This window comes from Elephas maximus, chromosome 20 (genome assembly GCF_024166365.1).
Source record: "Elephas maximus indicus isolate mEleMax1 chromosome 20, mEleMax1 primary haplotype, whole genome shotgun sequence".
In the NCBI taxonomy this organism is placed as follows: Eukaryota; Metazoa; Chordata; class Mammalia; order Proboscidea; family Elephantidae; genus Elephas; species Elephas maximus.
Window position 1 is genome coordinate 80,123,957 of NC_064838.1, and position 20,384 is coordinate 80,144,340.

The 20,384-nt window shown below is 36.6% G+C and overlaps 1 pseudogene; it reads left to right on the forward strand.

Annotated features, from left to right (window-relative positions):
- Positions 1-278: 278 nt before the first annotated feature.
- LOC126064302 (olfactory receptor 5W2-like) lies at positions 279-7,281 on the forward strand (annotated as a pseudogene).
- Positions 7,282-20,384: the final 13,103 nt, after the last annotated feature.

Sequence of the window (20,384 nt, forward strand, 5' to 3'; positions counted from 1 at the left end):
TGTGATTTCCTTATATGAATTGATATCTGTTTGCTCTCCTGTGTTCTAGTCTTGGGTCCCAAAACCCAACCTAGTGCCGTCGAGTTGATTCCAACTCAGATATCTGATATTATTGATTTTCTAACCAGAGAACTACCTTTAGTATTTCTTGCAGTTTAGGATTGGCTTTTACAAATTTTTTAAACTTCTGTTTATCTAGAAATGACCTAATTTCACCTTCATATTTGAGAGACAGTTTTGCTAGACGTGTGATTCTTGGATGGCAATTTTTTTCTTCAATGCGTTATATAAGTCATCCCATTGCCTTCTTGCCTGCATTGTTTCTGTCGAATAGTCAGAATTTATTCTTATTGACTCTCCTTTGAAGGGAACTTTTTGTTTATCTCTAGCTGCTCTTGAAATTCTCTCTTTATCTTTGGTTTTGGGAAGTTTGATTATAATATGTCTTGGTGCCTTTCTTTTGATATCTACCTTATGTGGTGTTCAGTGAGCATGTTGGATAGATATCTTCTCATCTTTCACAATATCAGGGAAGTTTTCTACCAACAAATTTTCAACAATTCTGTATGTATTTTCTGTTATCACTCCCTGTACTGGTACTCCAATCACTTGTAGGTTATTTCTCTTGATAGGGTCCCACATGACTCTTAGGATGTCTTCATTTATTTTTAATTTTTTTATCTTATTTTTCTTCAAATATATTGGTGTCAAGTGTTTTATCTTCAATCTCAGTCTCACGAATTTTGCCTTCTACTTGCTCAATTCTGCTCCTCTGACTTTCTATTGAGTTGTCTAATTCTGTAATTTTATTGTCAATCTTCTGAATTTTCTGATTGCTGTCTTTCTATGGGTTTCTGTAGTCTATTACATTTTGCATTATGTTCTTGAATAACCTTCTTAGTTTCTTTAACTGCTTTATCTGTGTGTTCCTTGGCTTGTTCTATGTTTTGCCTGATCTCCTTCCTGATCTCTTGAAGAGTTCTGTATATTAATCTTTTGTATTCTATATCTGGTATTTCTAGAAAACATCTTCATCCAGAAAATTCCTTGATTCTTTGTTTTGAGAGCTTGTTGAAGAGATTGTGGTCTGCTCCTTTATGAGATTCGATATTGACTGTTTTCTGTGAACCATCTATAAGTTATTGTATTAATTTATGTTGGCTTCCTGCTTTGTTTTGTTTTAGTATGCCCAAGTAGAGTTCTTGAGTGAGTTAGCTTGATTATTTGCTCATTTGAAGCTGTAACGTCCTGTCACCAAATGGCTAGAGCTGTTACCAAGTTTATTAGATTAGGAGTCTGTTCACTTTTCTAGTATGGATTCATCTCAGGTGTCCAGGTAGTTGATCACCAAGTGTGTGGTACATGCTCTGTTCTACAGTCTTAGAGGGGCAGGGGTGTTTGGCATAGGCACAGGTATCTGGTTGCAGAAGGGAGTCATGTTCTGAACAAGGCAGGGGGCTGACTACTGTCCCCTGAGTGTCTGTGAGGAAAGCACATCCCTGCTCCCTAGAACACACAGTTGGATGGATTCTGCAGCCAGACCATAGGCACCCAAAGCTTTTGGTTGTAAGGATTGGGAAGCGCCACTTATCTTTGGGCCTCTGTTGTGGGTGGGTTGGTGACTTGGCTGGAGCCACCAGTCCTCAGGCACCTGATGTGGGTAGGTGAAGACCCTGTTTAGTAGGGAAATCAGTGTCAAACATTAAAAACCCACCACTCCATCTCAGAACAGAAACAGTTGAAATCGGATCTCAAGCACATACATCATTGCAGTCTGCCAACAAGGGTCTAATCTGAAATGGGCCCACATAGGGCCATGCAGGGGTGAAACTTATTCAATATCTGTGGACTGTTTATTCCTGGCAGGAGCCACTTCTGTCCTGAGCTCCCCAGCTTAATGGAGCTGGCAGATTATCTTTTTGCCAAATTATTAATTTATTATTTATTTTTTCCAAGGCTGGGATAATGGCTCAGTGCACACAGCAGGACCTATCTCTGGCCCAGGGAAATCTACAGCTACTAAGCTGGTTTGGGGGCTGGGGACACAGTTAAATAAACACAAGTACTTAGGTTTTCTGAGAGTGCTGTTCTTCTCTGGTTCCAGAGGCATGAGTAGGTTGTGTGCCTCACTGTCTGTCCCAGTGAAATTGCGTCATGAACGGTACTGCCACATGAGCTGTGGAATGACATCAAGGGAATCATACATGAAGAAAGCAAGAGATCATTAAAAAGACAGGAAGTAAAGAAAAGACCAAAATGGATGTTAGAAGACACTCTGAAACTTGCTTTTGAATATCAAGTAGCAAAAAGGAAGAAATGGTGAAGTAAGAGTGAACAGAAGATTCCCAAGGGTAGATTGAGAAGACAAAGTAAAGTAGTATAATTACATGTGCAAAGACCCAGAGATAGAAAACTAAAAGTGAAGAACACATTCAGATTTTCCAAAACTGAAAGATCTGAAGAAAAAATCCAAGCCTCGAGTTACATTATTGAATGATTCCATGGGGGAAATATTAAATGACAGAGCAAGCATCAAAAGAAGGTGGAAGGAATACACAGAGTCACTATACCGAAAAGAATTGGTCGACATCATCCATTTCAGGATGTAGCATATGTTCAGGAACTGATGGTCCTGAAGGAAGAATTCCAAGCTGCACCGAAGACACTGGCAAAAAAACAAGGCTCCAGGAATTGACAGAATAACAATTGAGATGTTTCAACAATTGGATGCTGCACTGGAAGTGCTCACTCATCTAAGCCAAGAAATTTGGAAGACAGCTACCTGGCCAACTGACTGGAAGAGATTCATATTTATGCCTTTTCCAAAGACAAGTGATCCATCCAAATGCAGAAATTATTGAACAATATCATTACTGTCACAGGCAAGTAAAATTTTGGTGATGATGATTCAAAAGCTGTTGTAGCCGTACATTGACAGGGAACTGTCAGAAATTCAATACAGATTCAGAGAAAGCCATGGAACCAGGGATATCACAGATGATACCAGATGGATCCTGGTTAAGAGCAAAGAATACCAGAAAGATGTTTACCTGTGGTTTCTTGACTATGCAAAGGCATTCATCTGTGTGAATCATAAATTATGAATAACATTGGGAAGGATGGGAATTCTAGAACACTTAATTGTGCTGATAAGGAACCTGTACATCGATCAAGAAGCAGTCATTTGAACAAAACAAGGGGTACTTCATGGATTAAAGGCAAGAAATGTGGACATCAGGTTTGTATCCTTTCACCATACTTATTTAACCAGTGGAACCCTAGTGGTGCAGTGCTTAAACCTTCAGCACTAACCAGAAAGTCAGTAGTTTAAATCCACCAGCAGCTTCTTGGAAACACTATGGGGTAGTTCTACTCTGTCCTATAGGGTCACTAGGAGTCAGAATTGACTTGACAGCAACACTTTTGGTTTTGGTTTATTCAGTCTGTATGCTAAGGAAGTCATCTGAGAAAATGAGCTGTAAGAAGAAGAATGGGACATCAGGATTGGAGAAAGGCTCCTTAATAACCAGCATTATGCAGATGACACAACCTTGCTGGCTGAAAGTGAAGAGGACTTGAAGCACTTACTAATGAATATCAAAGACCATCATCACCTTCAGTATGGATTGCACTTCAACATGAAGAATACAAAGATCCTCACAACTGTATCAATAAGCAAAATTATGATAAAAGGAGAAAAGATTGAAGTTGTCAAGCATTTCCCTTAACTTGCATTCACAGTCAACACCCATGGAAGCAGCAGTCAAGAAATTAAAAGACATGTTGCACTGGGCAAATCTGCTGCAAAGGACCTCTCTAAAGTTTTGAAAAACAAAGATGTCACCTTGAAGACTAAGGTGTGTTTGACCTTATGTCTCACATACTTTGCTCCAGCTGTCAGGAATAATCAGTCCCTGGAAAAGGCATCATGCTTGGTAAAGTACAGCATCATAAAAAAAGAGGAAGACTTTTGAGGACAGATGGATTGATACAGTGACTGCAAGAATGGGCTCAAGCATAACAAGGATTGTGAGGATAACACCAGGCAGTGTTTCGTTCTGTTGTTCATAGGTTTGCTATAAGTCAGAATCCGCTCAAGGGCACCTAACAACAACAACGTAGATAGATAGCTAAAGAGAAAGAGAGAAATAAATAAGCAAAACTAAGTTTTTTTATTTTCTGGAAAGCATCATCAAAACATGTATGTTTTCTTAAAAAGTTTCATACTTATACCTTTCAACAATAAGAGTAGAAAGAGCCCTTGGAGTCTATTTCTACTGTTTGTTCTTCACCCACAAAACAACCAGAAAATATTTAAGAGCAAACACTTAATGATCCATTACTTTTGGAAATTCTTATTCCAGAGACTGTGAGAATTTCCAGAGAAACAAATAGAAAATAATAATAATAATTCAAGACAGAGTGGACTACGTGTAATGAATGTTATACAATCACAAAATCATTGGATTGGGGGTCAGTTGACATGTGGCTGGGGGAAAGGAATCAGACACTAATTAATGGAAATAAAGGATAACCATTATAAGAGTGTCATATATCAAAATGGGGCAGTGAGGAAGTTTGTTTCAGAAATGGAGACAAACAGGATGAACAATGGGATAGATGTGAAAATCATGTAGTAGAGAGGATCTGAGCTTCATTACCTGTGTGATTTGACTGGAGGATGGTGTAGATTCAACATTACCATAAGGCACAGCATTAAACTTAATGGCTGTTAATGGACATTGATCACTTTGTATGAAAGCTTGGGTCTTTGCTAAAGTTTTTGTAGCATTCGCAGGGGAAAAATACAGAACAAGGAATCTAATTAATCACATGTTTATACAACACAGAAAAATGAGGGCAGAGGCTTTAGAGGTTTAAGTCCCAAATGCCACTAAGTGAAAATAAAATGTGACCTGCCTATTGTTCACCTGCCCAAAATCAGAAGAGAAGGACATGCTTATCTCAGGTAGGACTCTGAATCAGCAAATTAAAAGGCTATAGAAAAAAAATTGGGGGGGGGGGGAATGAGGAACCAAATCTTGAGGAATTTGTATATGAATCATTTTATAACTACTAATTTACGTAAATAAACTCTGCAATCTAACAGACAAACCATAATATCTTATGGTGGAAGATGTGTGAATTTGCCTGACTTCATTTGTATAAGTAAAGGAGATATTTCATTACTTTATATTGTAACTAAAATTCATATATAAAACATTAATTCTTATTTTCCCCTGTTAGATAGTGATATCAATATATATGTGAATTTAAGATTTGTTCTAGCACTATTCTAACTATAATTGAGTAATCACATTAAACATACCAATATGTATAAATTCTAGATCATGTGGACCACACACTGTAATACTTAAGTACAGAAAGATATAAAAATCAGACCAACATTCGATTTTTATATACCAACAGAGAGATTCACACACATTCACAGACACAAACACAGACACACATACACTCACACAAGGAAATGAACCCTTAATATTTATGAGACATTTATTATTCCTCTTCCTATTTTCAATCTTTATTGAAAATTCAATTTAAAAATCCAAAGAGATGCAAATGTGTGTTTTGAATTCTGTATTTCCCATGTTTTTTTCATTTCTCTATCTTATTAACACACATATCCCTTGGGATCCGGTCAGTCATATAACTGGACTATAAATGGTCGGCAAAGAGATGGAGTGCGATAGAAAAGTCAAATAAAACATGTTTTGTTCACGTTCAGCTATTCGGGTAAAACTAAAGACATCATGCAGCAAAACAGTGACATTTTAATTTCCATTTATTATATGCAGGACAATTCATAGTTGCTGAAGCTTAAAATCAATTATGTTTCTGGATGAGTACAAAAAACTTTTTTTGTGCAATCAAGTATTTATTTTTCCATGTCAAATGTTTAGGTCAGCATCTTCTGGCCGTGTCTCTCTGACTGTCGTGTGTTTCTGATATCATTTGGATTCTGGAATGAGCTTTCGGTTTTTTCAAACCTACTGCCTCAGATAAGATATAATTGTCATATATCAAGAGTGACATATGGATTTGGAATCAAAGTTTCTAAACTTTCTATTCAAGACTTTTTGTATTTTTATCAATAACATGACAATGCCTCTTTTTCAGGGTTGTTTATCTGAACTAGTTTCCTAGAACAAGGAAGACAATTTACAGAAACAAAGTGTTCCCTAATTCTTTAATACAATGAGTATTTATACAAATCGTCTTCTGTACTCTTTATTACAGAGAATATTTTGTGGATGTCTACCACAGTTAAACCCTGATCTATCATTTTCTTCAGCACTTTTATAGCCATTTAAAATAAGAACAAAGAAGAATGGATGGAGAAAACTGCTCCTCCGTGACTGAATTCTGCCTCATGGGAACTACTAATAACCCTGAGATCGAAGCGACCATATTCACCTTCTTTCTGGTTGTTTATCTCATTATTCTTGTGGCAAATCTTGGGATGATCATTTTAATTAGAATGGACTCCCAGCTTCAAACACCAATGACTTTTTCCTCAGCCACCTCTCCTTCTGTGACCTCTGCTATTCCACAGCAGTTGGGCCCAAGATGCTGGTGGACCTCTTAACCAAAGACAAATCAATTTATTTTTATGGCTGTGCTCTGCAGTTCTTCATATTTTGTATCTTTACAGATTCTGAGTGTCTCCTGCTGGCTGTGATGGCCTTTGACAGGTACAAGGCCATTAGCAACCCCTTGCTCTATACAGTGGACATGTCCAGCAGGGTGTGCTCCGTGCTCATGGATGGGATTTACCTGGTGGGCATGGTGGATGCTTTGATACACACCGTGTTAACTTTCCACTTATGTTTCTGTGGGTCAAATGAAGTTAACCATTTCTTCTGTGATGTTCCTCCGCTACTGTTGCTATCTTGTTCAGATACACAGGTCAATGAGTTAGTGATAGTCACTGTTTTTGGCTTCATTGAACTGAGTACCCTTTCAGGGGTTTTAGTCTCTTACCGTTACATCATCCTCTCAGTCTTAAAGATCCGCTCTGCTGGGAGAAAGTTCAAAGCTTTCTCCACCTGCACCTCTCACTTAACTGCTGTTGCAATGTTTCAGGGAACTATGCTCTTTATGTATTTCCACCCAAGCTCTGCCTACTCTCTAGATCAAGACAAAATGACCTCGTTGTTTTATACCCTTGTTATTCCCATGTTAAACCCCCTGGTATACAGCCTAAGAAATAAAGATGTGAAAGAAGCTCTGGAAAAACTAAAAAACAAAATGTTGTTTTAAATAGTTACACATGTAAGAAGTTGGAGTTTTCTTCAAATCTTATAAGTAGAGTATAATGTGGTCTCTAATTCTTTAATACAATCAGTATTTGTACAAATCCTCTTCTGTACCCTTTATTAGGTACTTTCCTAAATATGCTATACTTTGTTAAGTGTCTTCAATTTAGATATAACACTCACTAATTTTACAAATGTTTCCAGTCTCTTTATTAGTGTATAAAAATTTTATTTGTTCTAATTTATTTTTTATGCATTAACTGAATTATTTTAGGAGTTACTGATTGTTTATTTAACATCTACTATACCCTTGACTTTCTGTATTTTAAGATCAATCCAGTGGTTACTATACTAATGAATTCTATAATCCACTGTAAACGGTGAACTTTAATTAGCTCATATTTCAAATAATTCATAATGAACTATAAAACTTCCTGAAACAAAAAAGCAAGGTGCTCTTAATCCAAAGTAAAATGTCTTAATCTGCTAAGACAAGGAGCAAAACTTGGTTGAAACAGGCACATGTAGTTTCTGATCTAAATGATGAAAGGAGATGCAAAGTGGGGGGAGAGGAAAGTATTGTAGACAGGAGAATTGGCAATTAGTGGTCGTGAGGTAGCTGTGACTATGTCTTTTTAGAGGAAATAAAGACCCAAATTATTAGATACAAAAGATCAAAAAGAAGGACCTTGGTGAAGCCCACCCTTGCGCTATAATTCTTAACTTGCCCCTTCCTTCCTTTCATCCCTCCTCCCCACCCCATCTCAGGCCTGGGCAAATTCCCCTAGCCTTGGTTCGTAAACCACCCTCTCCTCAGGGCATCATTTTATCCGTGACTTGCTTTGTTAAATCATTGCGTATACGCTGAGATTAAGAGCACTCTGTGATGGTGAGTGTTTCATCCCTGTTATAACAAGCACCTATATTGTGTCCATGACATAGGATGGGAAAACAGACACATGACAAAATCAATATACATTAACATTTTTTGAGTGATGGTCACATGGCAGTCAAAACACAATTAATTGAGATAATAGTATACACCTTGAATATATTTTTCACACCTTGTAAGAAACTTAATAATGGATCTATAAAGATACATATATTAATTACTTAAGAGTTAAAGAACATGAATTTGGGCACTTTCTTGATGTGTACCTACTTCATCGGGCTCTGTTTTAGTTTTTTAATAGCTAAAATAAAGCTAGAGGCTGGTTTAGAAACATGGTTACAGCCTTATATTTAAAGGACTATACAAGACTCAGGAAACCCTGGTGGCTTGTGATTAAGAGCTATGGCTGCTAGTCAGCAGTTCTAATCCACCAAGCACTCCTTGGAAACTCTGTGGGTCAGTTCTACTCTGTCCTATAGGGTCACTATGAGTTGGAATCAACTCAAATGCAACGGGTTATACACAACTCAAGGATACTGTTAATTACTCACTTCACATAAAAAAACCCAAACCCACTGCCGTCGAGTCATTTCTAACTCATAGCGAGCCTATAGGACAGAGTAGAACTGCCCCATAGAGTTTCCAAGGAGCACCTGGTGGTTTCGAACTGCTGACCTCTTGGTTAGCAGCTGTAGCACTTAACCACTACCCTACTAGGGTTTCCTCATTACACATGTAGAAGCTAAAAGCCACTGAATGTCATAGGCAATATAGCTGCCATTGCAAAGTCATTTTATGAAAACATTTCAACATTTCAGTACATCCCAAGAGCTCCTCTGCTTTTCCAAGGGGCATTTCTTATGTGGTACACTGTGATATGTTTGGGAAGGGTAAGATGGTGGAAGGAGTAGATAAGTAGGGATTGTTTTGAAAACGTTTTTAGGGTTTCCTCTTCCACAGTATTTTCTCAATCAACCCACACTCTTTTCAAATTGTTTCTTATGAAAAGCAGAATGGCATAAAAGCATGTACAATTATTAATGTCCAAACAATGTTTGGCAGGTAACAGGTTCAGTAGATTTTCTCTAGTCAGAAGATACATTCGTGGCATCTGATTAACTCATCTTCCTTCCATACCACAGTTACATATTACAGCATCAAAAGACTGATTTAATTTGCATATGGGCCTCTTTAATCACATCTAGTGGATTTGAACTGAAAAAAAGGAAATTTTTAGCCAAATAAATGATTCATTTTATGCTGAATAAAAGGATGTCTGAAATGGATTAAACAATTTGATAATTGCAGGTATCATCTCCCTGAATTTGTGTAAGGATAGGTTGAATAGCTCCTTTCCAGTAATTTTTTTTTTTTTTTTAGGGATCTTAATGTTTCACATACAGACTTGGTCAGTAGGCCTGAACTACTCCTTCTACATTTCTTCTTGGGCATCTACAGAAATGGAGAAAACATAATATCAAAGTCTTTAATCTATGCTAGCTTGTCTACAGTCTTTACTGCTAACTTCCATTCTCTCTCTCCTTACAACACAACCTACTCAGTCATCCGATAATGACCGATGGCAAATATTATTGCCCAGATATGAGACTACCAAAGCCTGACCTATAAGGATTAATATTATAGTGGAATTCCTATATCTTGACTTCTTTCTTCAGGAAATTGTCGTTCATATTTTGATATACACTTTTAAAAAAAAAAAAAGTAGTTATCCAACTTCATTTGTGCTCAGCTAAATAAAAAGTAAATTTCAACACAACACCGGAACCCTAAACATAAAAGGGGCAGAGTGACGATAGATTTGTGTATATGTATAGTCCGAATCCGGCAGGCACTCCTTGGAAACTCTATGGGGCAGTTCTACTCTGTCCTATAGAGTCGCTATGGGTCAGAATCGACTCGACGGCAGTGGGTTTGGCTTTTTTTGGTTTATAAAACAGCAAACAAATTGATACATACTGCTGATCAAACCAAAAAAAACCAAACCCAGTGTAGTCCAGTCGATTCCTATTCACAGCAACCCTATAGGACAAAGTGAAACTGCCCCATACAGTTTCCAGGGAGTGCCTGGTGGATTTGAGCTGCTGACCATTTAGGTTAGCAGCCGCAGCACTTAACCACTACGCCACCAGGGTTTCCATACTCCTGATAAGCGCTGTTTAAAGACATCTGTAAGAACAGAGGAGTAATAATGCTCAATGACTCAGTAAGTGGGAGGTGCTCTTTCAAAGACAGAGGCAGCAGTTTTTAACACTCCTAGTAAATCCTCCCCAGAAACGTTGCTAGGAGCCAGGGATGCAATGCCATTCTAAATCATTGAGCTATTTAATAAGTCACTGTTCCTCACCGCACCTCATTTTTCCCCATATAAAAGACAGGGTCAGATTAGATTGTCTCTGTAGTCCTTTCCAGCTGGCAAATTCTGTCTCTTTGCATCTATGATTCTAAACCAAAAAAAAAGAGCAAAAACAGTGCCAAGTCATTTCCAACCAAGTGTTACTGAGTAGAACTGCTCTATAAAGTTTTCTTGACTGTGATCTTCACAGAAGCAGATTACCAGGCCTTTCTTCCTTGGTGCTGTGGGGTGGGTTCAAGCCCCCAACCTTTAGGCTAGCAGTTGAGTACAAACAGTTGGTGCCATCCAGGAACCTATATAAGATTCTACTGTTATAAACCCATCCCCACTATTGAAGAGATTAAAAACAAAAGCCAAAATTAATGACTTAATCTTCATACAGAAAGACTACATTGCACCTCTTGGCTGGTTGATCTGAAATGGCAGTCACAATGATATCACCAAATAATGTTAGGCACAGAAGACCAAATGCTTTAAAAAAATTGCTCCTTTGATAAACTTCCTAGATGTCATTCACATTTTAATATGCACTTCATTAAAAAACAAAAAAAAATGAGTTACGTAAATTTATTTGTGCTCAGATAAATGAAAAGTAAACCTTAATGCAGTACTATAACTCAACTACAGAATGGCTAAAACAAAAATGACGGACAACATCCAGTATTGGTGAGGGTGTGGAACAACCATAGCTCTCACACATTGATAGTGGGAGTGGGAATTGGCATCCTGCTTTGGAAAACCGAGAGGCAGTACCTACTATAACTGGACATATACATGCCCCTTGACTGAAAAAAAAAAATCACATTCCTAGTTTTATACCCAAGTGAAATAAGTGAGTATCCCCCATAAAACACATACAGTAACATTAACAGCCACGTTATTAGCAGTAATATAAAACCAACAGCTCAATTTTCTATCAAAACATTAAATCAGGAGTTGATTAACATTTTATTTGAGTCAGATAGAATATTTTAGACTTTGGGGACCATATGGTTTCTGACACAGCCTCTCATAACTGCCCTTCCTTATTTGACAAAACAGCCATATGTAATAATACATAAGGGCATCACGGGATTGTGTTTCAATTAAACTTTATGAGTCATAGTTTGCCTACCCCTGCATAAAAAATTAGATAAATAACGTATGGTATGTGTGTACATTAAAATAAAATAAAAAAAAATTTTTTTTTTTTAAATACTACTCAGAAATGAGAGTGAATGATCTACTGCCAACTGCAACGACATGGAGAAATCTCACAAACATTGCTAAGTGGAAGAAACCAGAAATAACAGTGTAAAACTATGATTTCACTCCTGAATAGTTCAAAAACATATGAAACTAATCTATTGCATTGCATAACAATTTTTTGTAGGGCCTGTGGACAGTCTCCAAAAAGCTGATAATGCTCTGGTTTTTGGTCTGTGTTCTGGCTGCAGGGATGTTTGCATTTCTGAAATTTAAATTTGCTGTACAATTTATTACTTGAGAATTTTCTATTTTCATATTGTACCTCAGAAAGTATTTCATAAACAGTCTACTCACTATGAGATAGTAAGCAGCAGAGCATCTGTGATTTTTTAAATCTCCAGCAATTTATTGTACACAGTAAGGTTTCACAAGATATTTGTAAAATTAATCACACAGCTTTCATAGATTATTTCACTAAATAATTATCTTTTATGTTATTAAAAACATGCTGCCTTGATAAGAACAGTGATGTTCCTATAAACTCACAGTCTCTCTCTGTTAGTCTTGTTTGCAGCACCGTGGAGCCTGAGTGGCTCTGGTTCTCTTTGGGGCCAGTATCGTGCACTGAATTTCCATCATAATACCCATACTTCAGCACCAGGCAACTATTTTCTGAAGTAAGAAGTTTACAGGTAGAGAGTTGCTTACATAGTATTATGTTAAGGACACTGGTGACACCAGGGAAGCTGTTTAGATACAGTTTTAAATTCCAGTCAAATCTTTTTTTTTTTTTAATGAAGAATTGTTTATATACCAAATTTTCAATATCACAGATTAAATAAATCAATGTACATAAATAAAAGAATACAACAGTATTCATAATACTTATTTAGATATAAAGTATGATTTTTCTGAACTTATTTTACTTTAATTTTTTTTTTCATCTGGTAAATGATACAGCAAAACATGGTTATTCCTATGTAGTGAGATTTTGGTTAGTTTTTCTCTCAAAACAATTCTTTATTTTGTGCATGTGGTTAAAGGGAGAGTGTGTGTGTGTGTGTGTGTGTGTGTGTGTGTGTGTGTGTGTGAGTGCCTGTGTAGTGTGTAGGTGTATGCATATTTGTAGCCTACATTATGAAATTAAAAGATAATGCTTATATAAGGAGTAGTGAGCCAGAAATAATGAATCATGTTTGACTAGAAATCATTTAAGGTTTTTTTTTTTTTTTTTTTAATCATGTCTAATCTTGGACATCGAAGTAGATAGGGACATCGAAGTAGATAGGAAGATAAGAATAATAGGAAATAAGTTGGACACTTGAACTGTTTACTTAAATAAGCTTCTCTATTACAGGGTCTGACTACAAAATCGCAGTAGTTTTCCTGATGATTCTTTAGGGTTTTCTGTGTACAAGATCATTTCATCTTCAAATAGAGTTGCTTTTACTTCTTCCTTTGGGCTTTTGTTTTGTGTTTAGGAATCTGGATGGCCTTAATTTCTTTATCTAGCCTAATTGCTCTGGCTAGGACCTCCAGCCAATGTTGAATAAGAGTGGTGATAACAGGCATCCTTGTCTGGTTCCCATTCTCAAGGGGAGTGCTTTCAGACTCTCTCCATTCAGGATGGTGTTGGCTGTTGCCTATTTTGCTGAGAGTATCACGAATGGGTTTGATATAAAAAAAAAAAAAAAAAATTTTTTTATCACGAATGGGTGTTGGACTTTGTCAAATGGCTTTTCTGAATCAATTGATCAGACCATGTGGTTCTTGTCTTTGGTTTTATTTATATGACGGATTACATTGTTTGTTTTTCTAATGTTGAACCATCCCTGCATCTAACTTTGTTGTGGTGAATGATATTTTTGATACGTTGTTGAATTCTATTAACTAGAATTTTGTTGAGGATTTTTGCATCTAAGTTCATGAGGGATATAGGTCTGTAATTTTCTTTTTTTGTAGTTTCCTTACCTGGTTTTGATATCAGGGATATTTTGGCTTCATAAAATGAGTTTGGGAGTATTTCGTCCTTTGCTCTGCTCTGAAATACCTTCAGTGGTAGCGGTGTTAACTCTTCACTGAAGCTTTGGCAGAACTCTTCAATGAAGCCATCAGGGTCAGGGCTTTGTTGTTGTTGTTGGGAGTTTTTTAATTTCCTTTTCAATCTCTTCTTTTGTTATAGGTTTCTTTAGCTGTTCTTCCTCTGTTAGTGTTAGTTTAGTTAAGTTGTTTAGGTAAGAAATTCATCCATTTCTTCTAGGTTTTCAAATTTATTAAAGTACAGTTTTTCACAGTAATCTGATATGATTCTTTCGGTTTCAGTTGGGTCTGTTGTGAGATCCCTCATCTCATTTCTTATTCGGGTTATTTTCTTCCTCTTCTGTTTTATCAGTTTGGCCAATGGTTTATCAATTTTGTTAATTTTTTCAGAGAACTACCTTTTGGTCTTGTTAACTCTTTCAATTGTTTTCCTGTTTTCTATTCCATTTAGTTCTGCTCTAATTTTTATTATTTGCTTTCCTCTGGTGCCTAAGGTTTTCTTTTGTTTCTTTCTATTTTTTCAAGTTGTAGGGATAATTATTTGATTTTGGCTCTTTCTTCTTTTTGGATGTGTGCATTTATTGCTATAAATTAACTTCTGAGCACTGTTTTAGCTGCGTCCCAAAGGTTCTGATTGGAAGTGTTTTCATTCTCATTGAATTCTATGAATTTCTTTATTCCATCTTTAATTTTTTCTTTAACACAGTCATTGAGCAGGGTGTTGTTCAGTTTCCAAGTGTTTGATTTCTTTTCCCTGCTTTTTCTGTTATTGACTTCTAGCTTTATAGCTTTATGGTCAGAGAAGATGGTTTGTAATATTTTGATGTTTTGGAGTCTGTTAAGGCTTGCTTTATGACCTAATATGTGGTCTATTCCAGAGAATGTTCCATGTGTGTTGGAAAAGAAAGTATACTTGGCTGCTGTTGGGTGGAGTGTTCTGTATACGTTTATGGGGTCAAGTTAGTTAATTGTGGCATTTAAATCTTCCGTGTCTTTATTGAACTTCTTACTGGATGTTCTGTCTTTCACCAAAAGTGGTGTGTTGAAGTCTTCTATTATAATCGTGGATCCGTATCTCACCTTTCAGTGATACTAGACTTTCTTTTATGTATTTTGGAGCCATGTCTTTGGGGGCATCAATATTTAATATGGTTATATCCTCTTGGTATATTGTCCCTTTAATTATTATGTAGTGTCCTTCCTTATCCTTTGTGGTAGATTTAAATTTAAAGTCTATTTTGTCAGAAATTAGTGTTGCAACTCCTGCTCTTTTTTGATTGTTGTTTGCTTGATATATATACATTTTTCCATTCTTTGAATTTTATGCCTTTAAGCCTAAGGCGTGTCTCTTATAGCAGCATATATAGGGATTGTGTTCTTTTTTTTTTTTTTTAATCCATTCTGCCACTCTCTGTCTCTTTATTGATGTGTTTAGTCCATTTACATTTAGTGTAATTATGGAAAGATATGACTTTAGTGCTGTCATTTTGATGTCTTTTTTTGTGTGTTCTTGACAGTTTCTTTTTTCCACTAAATTTTTTGTACTGAGTAGTTTATATTGTCTTTTCCTCCTTTTTATTGTTGTTGATTTTGGTTTTGCTGAGTCTTTATGTATTTTGATGTGTAGCATTGTTAGTCTCTTTTGTGGTTACCTTAATATTGACCCCTATTTTTCTAAGTTTAAAAAAAAAAAGTTTAAAACTAACTTTTATTTCTTTATATTGCCTGGACTTCCTCACCATATGAAAGATCTATGACTACATTTTTTAGTCCCTCTTTGTTGTTTTAATGTTGTCATCTTTTACGTAATGACATCGCTGTTTCCCCATTTTGAGCACTTTTTTATCTTGACTTAGTTTTGTGATTTCTCTATCTGGGTTGATATCTGGTTGCTCTTTCCTGTGTTCTAGTCTCACACTGATAGCTGATATTATTGATTTTCTACCAGAGATTTCCCTTTAGTATTTCTTGTAGTTTTGGTTTGGTTTTCACAAATTCCTTAAACTTCCTTTTATCTGGAAGTGTCTTAATTACATCTTCATATTTCAGAGACAGTTTTGCTGGATGTATGATTCCTGGCTGGTGTTTTTTTCCTTCAATGCTTTATATAAGTCATTCCATTGCCTTCTTGCCTGCGTGGTTTCTGTCAAGTAGTCTGAGATTATTTCTATTGACTCACCTTCGTAGGTGCCTTTTTGCCTCTCCACAGCTGCTCTTAAAATTCTGTCTTTATCTTTGGTTTTGGCAATTTTGATTATAATGTGTCTTGGTGATTTTCCTGTGAGATCTACCTTATGTGGAGCTCAATGAGCATCTTGGATAGATATCTTCTCATTTTCATGATATCAGGGAAGTTTTCTGCCAACAAATCTCCAACAATTCTCTCTGTATTTTCTGTTATTCTTACCTGTTCTGGTACTCCAATCACTCGTAGGTTATTTCTCTTGATAGAGTCCCACACAGTTCTTAGGGTTTCTTCATTTTTTTTTAATATCTTTTATCTGATTTTTCTTTGAATTTATAGGTGCCAAGTTTTTATCTTCAGTCTCGCTATTGTGTATTCCATTTCCTCAATTCTGCTCCTCTGATTTTTATAATTTTAATTCTAATTCTATAAATTTACTGTTAATTTTCTGAATTTCAGATTGCTGTTTTTCTGTGGATTCTTGCAACCTATTAAATTTTTCATTATGTTCTTGAATAACCTTTTTAATTTCTTCAGCTGGTTTATGTGTGTGTTCCTTGGCTTGTTTTGTGTTTTGCCTGATCTCCTTCCTGATCTCTTGAAGAGTTCTATATATTAATCTTTTGTATTCTACACCTGGTATTTCCAGGAAGGTATCTTCATCCAGAAGATTCCTTGATTCTTTGTTTCAAGAGCTTGTTGAAGCAATCATGGTCTGCTTCTTTATGAAATTTGATATTGACTGTTATCTCCTAGCCATCTATAAGTTATTGTATTAATTTATTTTATGTTTGCTTACTGTGTTCTAGCTTCTTGCTTTATTTTGTTTTGATATGCCCAAATAGGCTGCTTGAGTGAACTAGCTTGATTATTTTCCCCCTTTGAAGCTCTAACATCTCATCACCAGATGGCTAGAGCTGTTACCAGGTATATGAGCCTAGAAGTCCATTCACTTTTCTTGTATGGATTCAGCTCAGGTGTTCAGGTAGTTGGTCATCAAGTGTGTGGTACAGGCTCTGTCCTACAGTATTAGAGGGGCAGGAGTGATTGTTGTAGGTACAGGTATGTGGTTGCAACAGGGGATCATGCTCTGAACAAGGCAGGAGGATGGCTACTGTCCCCTGAGTGTCCATGAGGAAAGCATGTCCCTTCTCCCTAGAAAGCATATTTGGGAGGCTTCTGCAACTGGACCACGGACACCCAAAGCTTTTGGTAATAAGGCCTGGGAGGCACTACTTATCCTCAGACCCCTGTTGTGGGTGGCTACGTGAAAAGGGTGGAGCCACCAGTCATCAGGCCCCTGATATAGATAGGTGAGGAGCCTGTTTAATAGGCAAAGTGATGTCAAACATCAAAAACCCACCTCTCCATCACACAGATGAAACAGCTGAAGTCAGATCTCAAGCACATACATCATTGCAGTCTGCCAACAAGGGCCTAATCTCCTTAAATGGACCCACACAGGGCCGTGCAGGAGTGAAAGTTATTCAGTGTCCGTGGACCATTTGTGCCTGGGCAGGAGCTGCTCCTGTCCTGAGATCCCCAGCTCAGTGGAGCTGGCAGGTTAACTTTTTGCCCAATTATTAATTTATTCCTTCTCCAAGACTGGGATAACAGCTCAGGGCATACAGCAGACCTATCTCAGGCCCAGGGAAATTGACAGCCACAGAAGCCAGCTTGGAGGCTGGGGACACAGTAAAATAAACACAAGCACTCAGCTTTTGCTGAGAGTGCCGCTCTTCACTGGTTCCGGAGGTGTGAGTAGATTGTGCAGCTCACTGTCTCTCTCGCGGAAACGAAATCCCAAATGCTACCACCTGCCCAGCCACGGTTGCTCCAGGAGATAGTGCCTGAAGGGCGCCAGTTCCTGCTGAGTCATGTCTGGCAATTCTTTCCCACTTCTGAACCATCTCTCCCTCCCCCGCCACTCAGTCAGATTTCCTAACTTTTCCTTTGATGTTCGAGGCTCCTGGTTTATTATATATATAATTATTTCACCTGTTTTTTCAGGTTTTTGTTGTAAGAGCTGTCACCGGAAGCATCTGACTACTCTGCCATCTTGGCCCCGCATTCAAGAATGTTATCCTTTGAAGAGAAATTTGTTTTATTACACAGTCATTAGTGTATACTAATGTAAAGTGTCATTATTACACACTACATTAGTCAGGCATCAGCTGTGAACAAATGCTTTGGAGTAAAATAAACCTAATGTACTTGATTCTCCAGATGTCTATTTACTACCTCTGGATCTCACTTTCCACATTTATATAATGAAGTTGTTAGAGGCACTGAAGGATGCACAAGCTAATGCAAGAAATAAATAATGTATTGTGATAAGTTAATATATGAAAAATACCTATCATTAGTAAGAATGCTACAATGGACTATATTTAAAATCATATTTGTGCCCCTGAAAGTCCAATGGTGAATGAAAATGTACTTGAAACAAACATTCATAGAAGGACGAAAGGGTAGATATTTTTATGATTTAGAACAAGACGAAGATATGATTTAGCTCTGTGCTCTGATGAGGAAGTCCTCTCAAGGTGGCAAACGTGACCAATATGGTAGACTAACATTCAGGGAGTTTGGTGTAGTACATTGATAACTATGGATGTAGGGGGAAGACTGAGAGAGAACAAAATCATGTTTTTAGTACCTCCAAATTTTCAATGTGCTATCATGAATAATAATGCACAAAATTATTTTTATGGGTGATTCAAAAAATTTAATTTTGGTATATATATATATATATATATATATATATATATAAACACATGCCAATGAATCATGTTTTCATGTACAATTCAATGATACCAATTGCACTAAATATGTTGTACAACCATCATCATTATGTATTGCCAAAAGGTAATTTTTAAAAATATACAGCACTCCCCTTGCCATGTTCATTACAGCTCTTTTTATAATAATTGAAAGGAGAAAACAACTGAAATGTTCATCAACAAATTAATGGGTAAACAAAGTGTGGTATATACACCCAATAGAAGACTATTCATCTATAAAGAGAAATGAAATTCTGAATTATGCGATGCATGCCATGACACAAATGAACCTTGAAAACATCATGTTGAGCAAAATAAGTCAATCTCAAATGAACAAATGTTGTATGATCTCATTTGTATGACAAAACCAAACATACAGAAAAAAGATTATTAGTGGTTATTAGAGGTGAGAGGGAAGGAGGAAGAAGGAATTTTTGCTAAGGAGACATTGAGTTTAATCTTAGTTTTGATGGAATCATTTGAAAAAGGATAGTGAGAATGGTTACAAAACATGAAGAATGTAATTAATTTCACTGAACTGTACATGTAGAAATTGTTGACTTTGTACATTTTTTCTTATGTATAATTTCATTATTACAAATATATATATATATATACATATGCCTCACATGCAAGTTCAAATGTTCATATGCATGTCCAAGTTGAAACTGAGAAAAATTAGATCAAGTCCACAAGATCTAAAGAGTGACCTTGAGTATATCCTACCTGAATGTAGAGAGCATCTGAAGAATAGATTTGATATGTTGAACACTAATGATCAAACCAGAGCAGTTGCGGGATGACTTCAAAGACATCATACATGAAAGAAGCAAGAGGTCATTAAAAAGACGGGAAAGAAAGAAAAGATAAAAACGGAGGCTAGAAAATACTCTGAAACTTGCTCTTGTACATCAAGTAGCTAAAGCAAAAGGAATAAATAAGGAAGTAAGAGAGTGAACAGAAGATTTCCAACGGTGGCTTGAGAAGAAAAAGTAAAGTAGTATATTGACATGTGCAAAAACCCGGAGATAGAAAACCAAAAGTGAAGAGCATGTTCAGCATTTCTGAAACTGAAAGATCTGAAGAAAAAATTCAAGCCTCGAGTTGCAATATTGAACGGTTCTATGTGGAAAATATTAAGTGACACAGCAAGCAACAAAAGAGGATGGAAGAATACACAGAGTCACTATACCAAAAATAATTGGTCAATGTAAACTATTTCAGGAGGCAGCCTATGATCAGGAACTGATGGTACTGAAGGAAGAATTCCAAGCTACACTGAAGACATTGGCGAAAAACAAGGCTCCAGGAATTGACAAAATAACAATTGAGATGTTTCGACAAATGGATGCTGCACCAGAAGTACTCACTCCTCTAAGCCAAGAAATTTGGAAGACAGCTACCTGGCTAAGCGACAGGAAGAGATTCATATTTATACCTATTCCAAAGAAAGGTGATCCATCCAAATACAAAAATTATCAAACATTATCATTACTATCACAGGCAAGTAAAATTTTGCTGAAGATGATGCGAAAGCAGTTGTAGCAGTACATTGACAGAGAACAGCCAGAAATTAAACGTGGATTCAGAAAAAGACATGGAATGAGGGATATCATGGATGATGCCAGATGTATCCTGGTCAAAA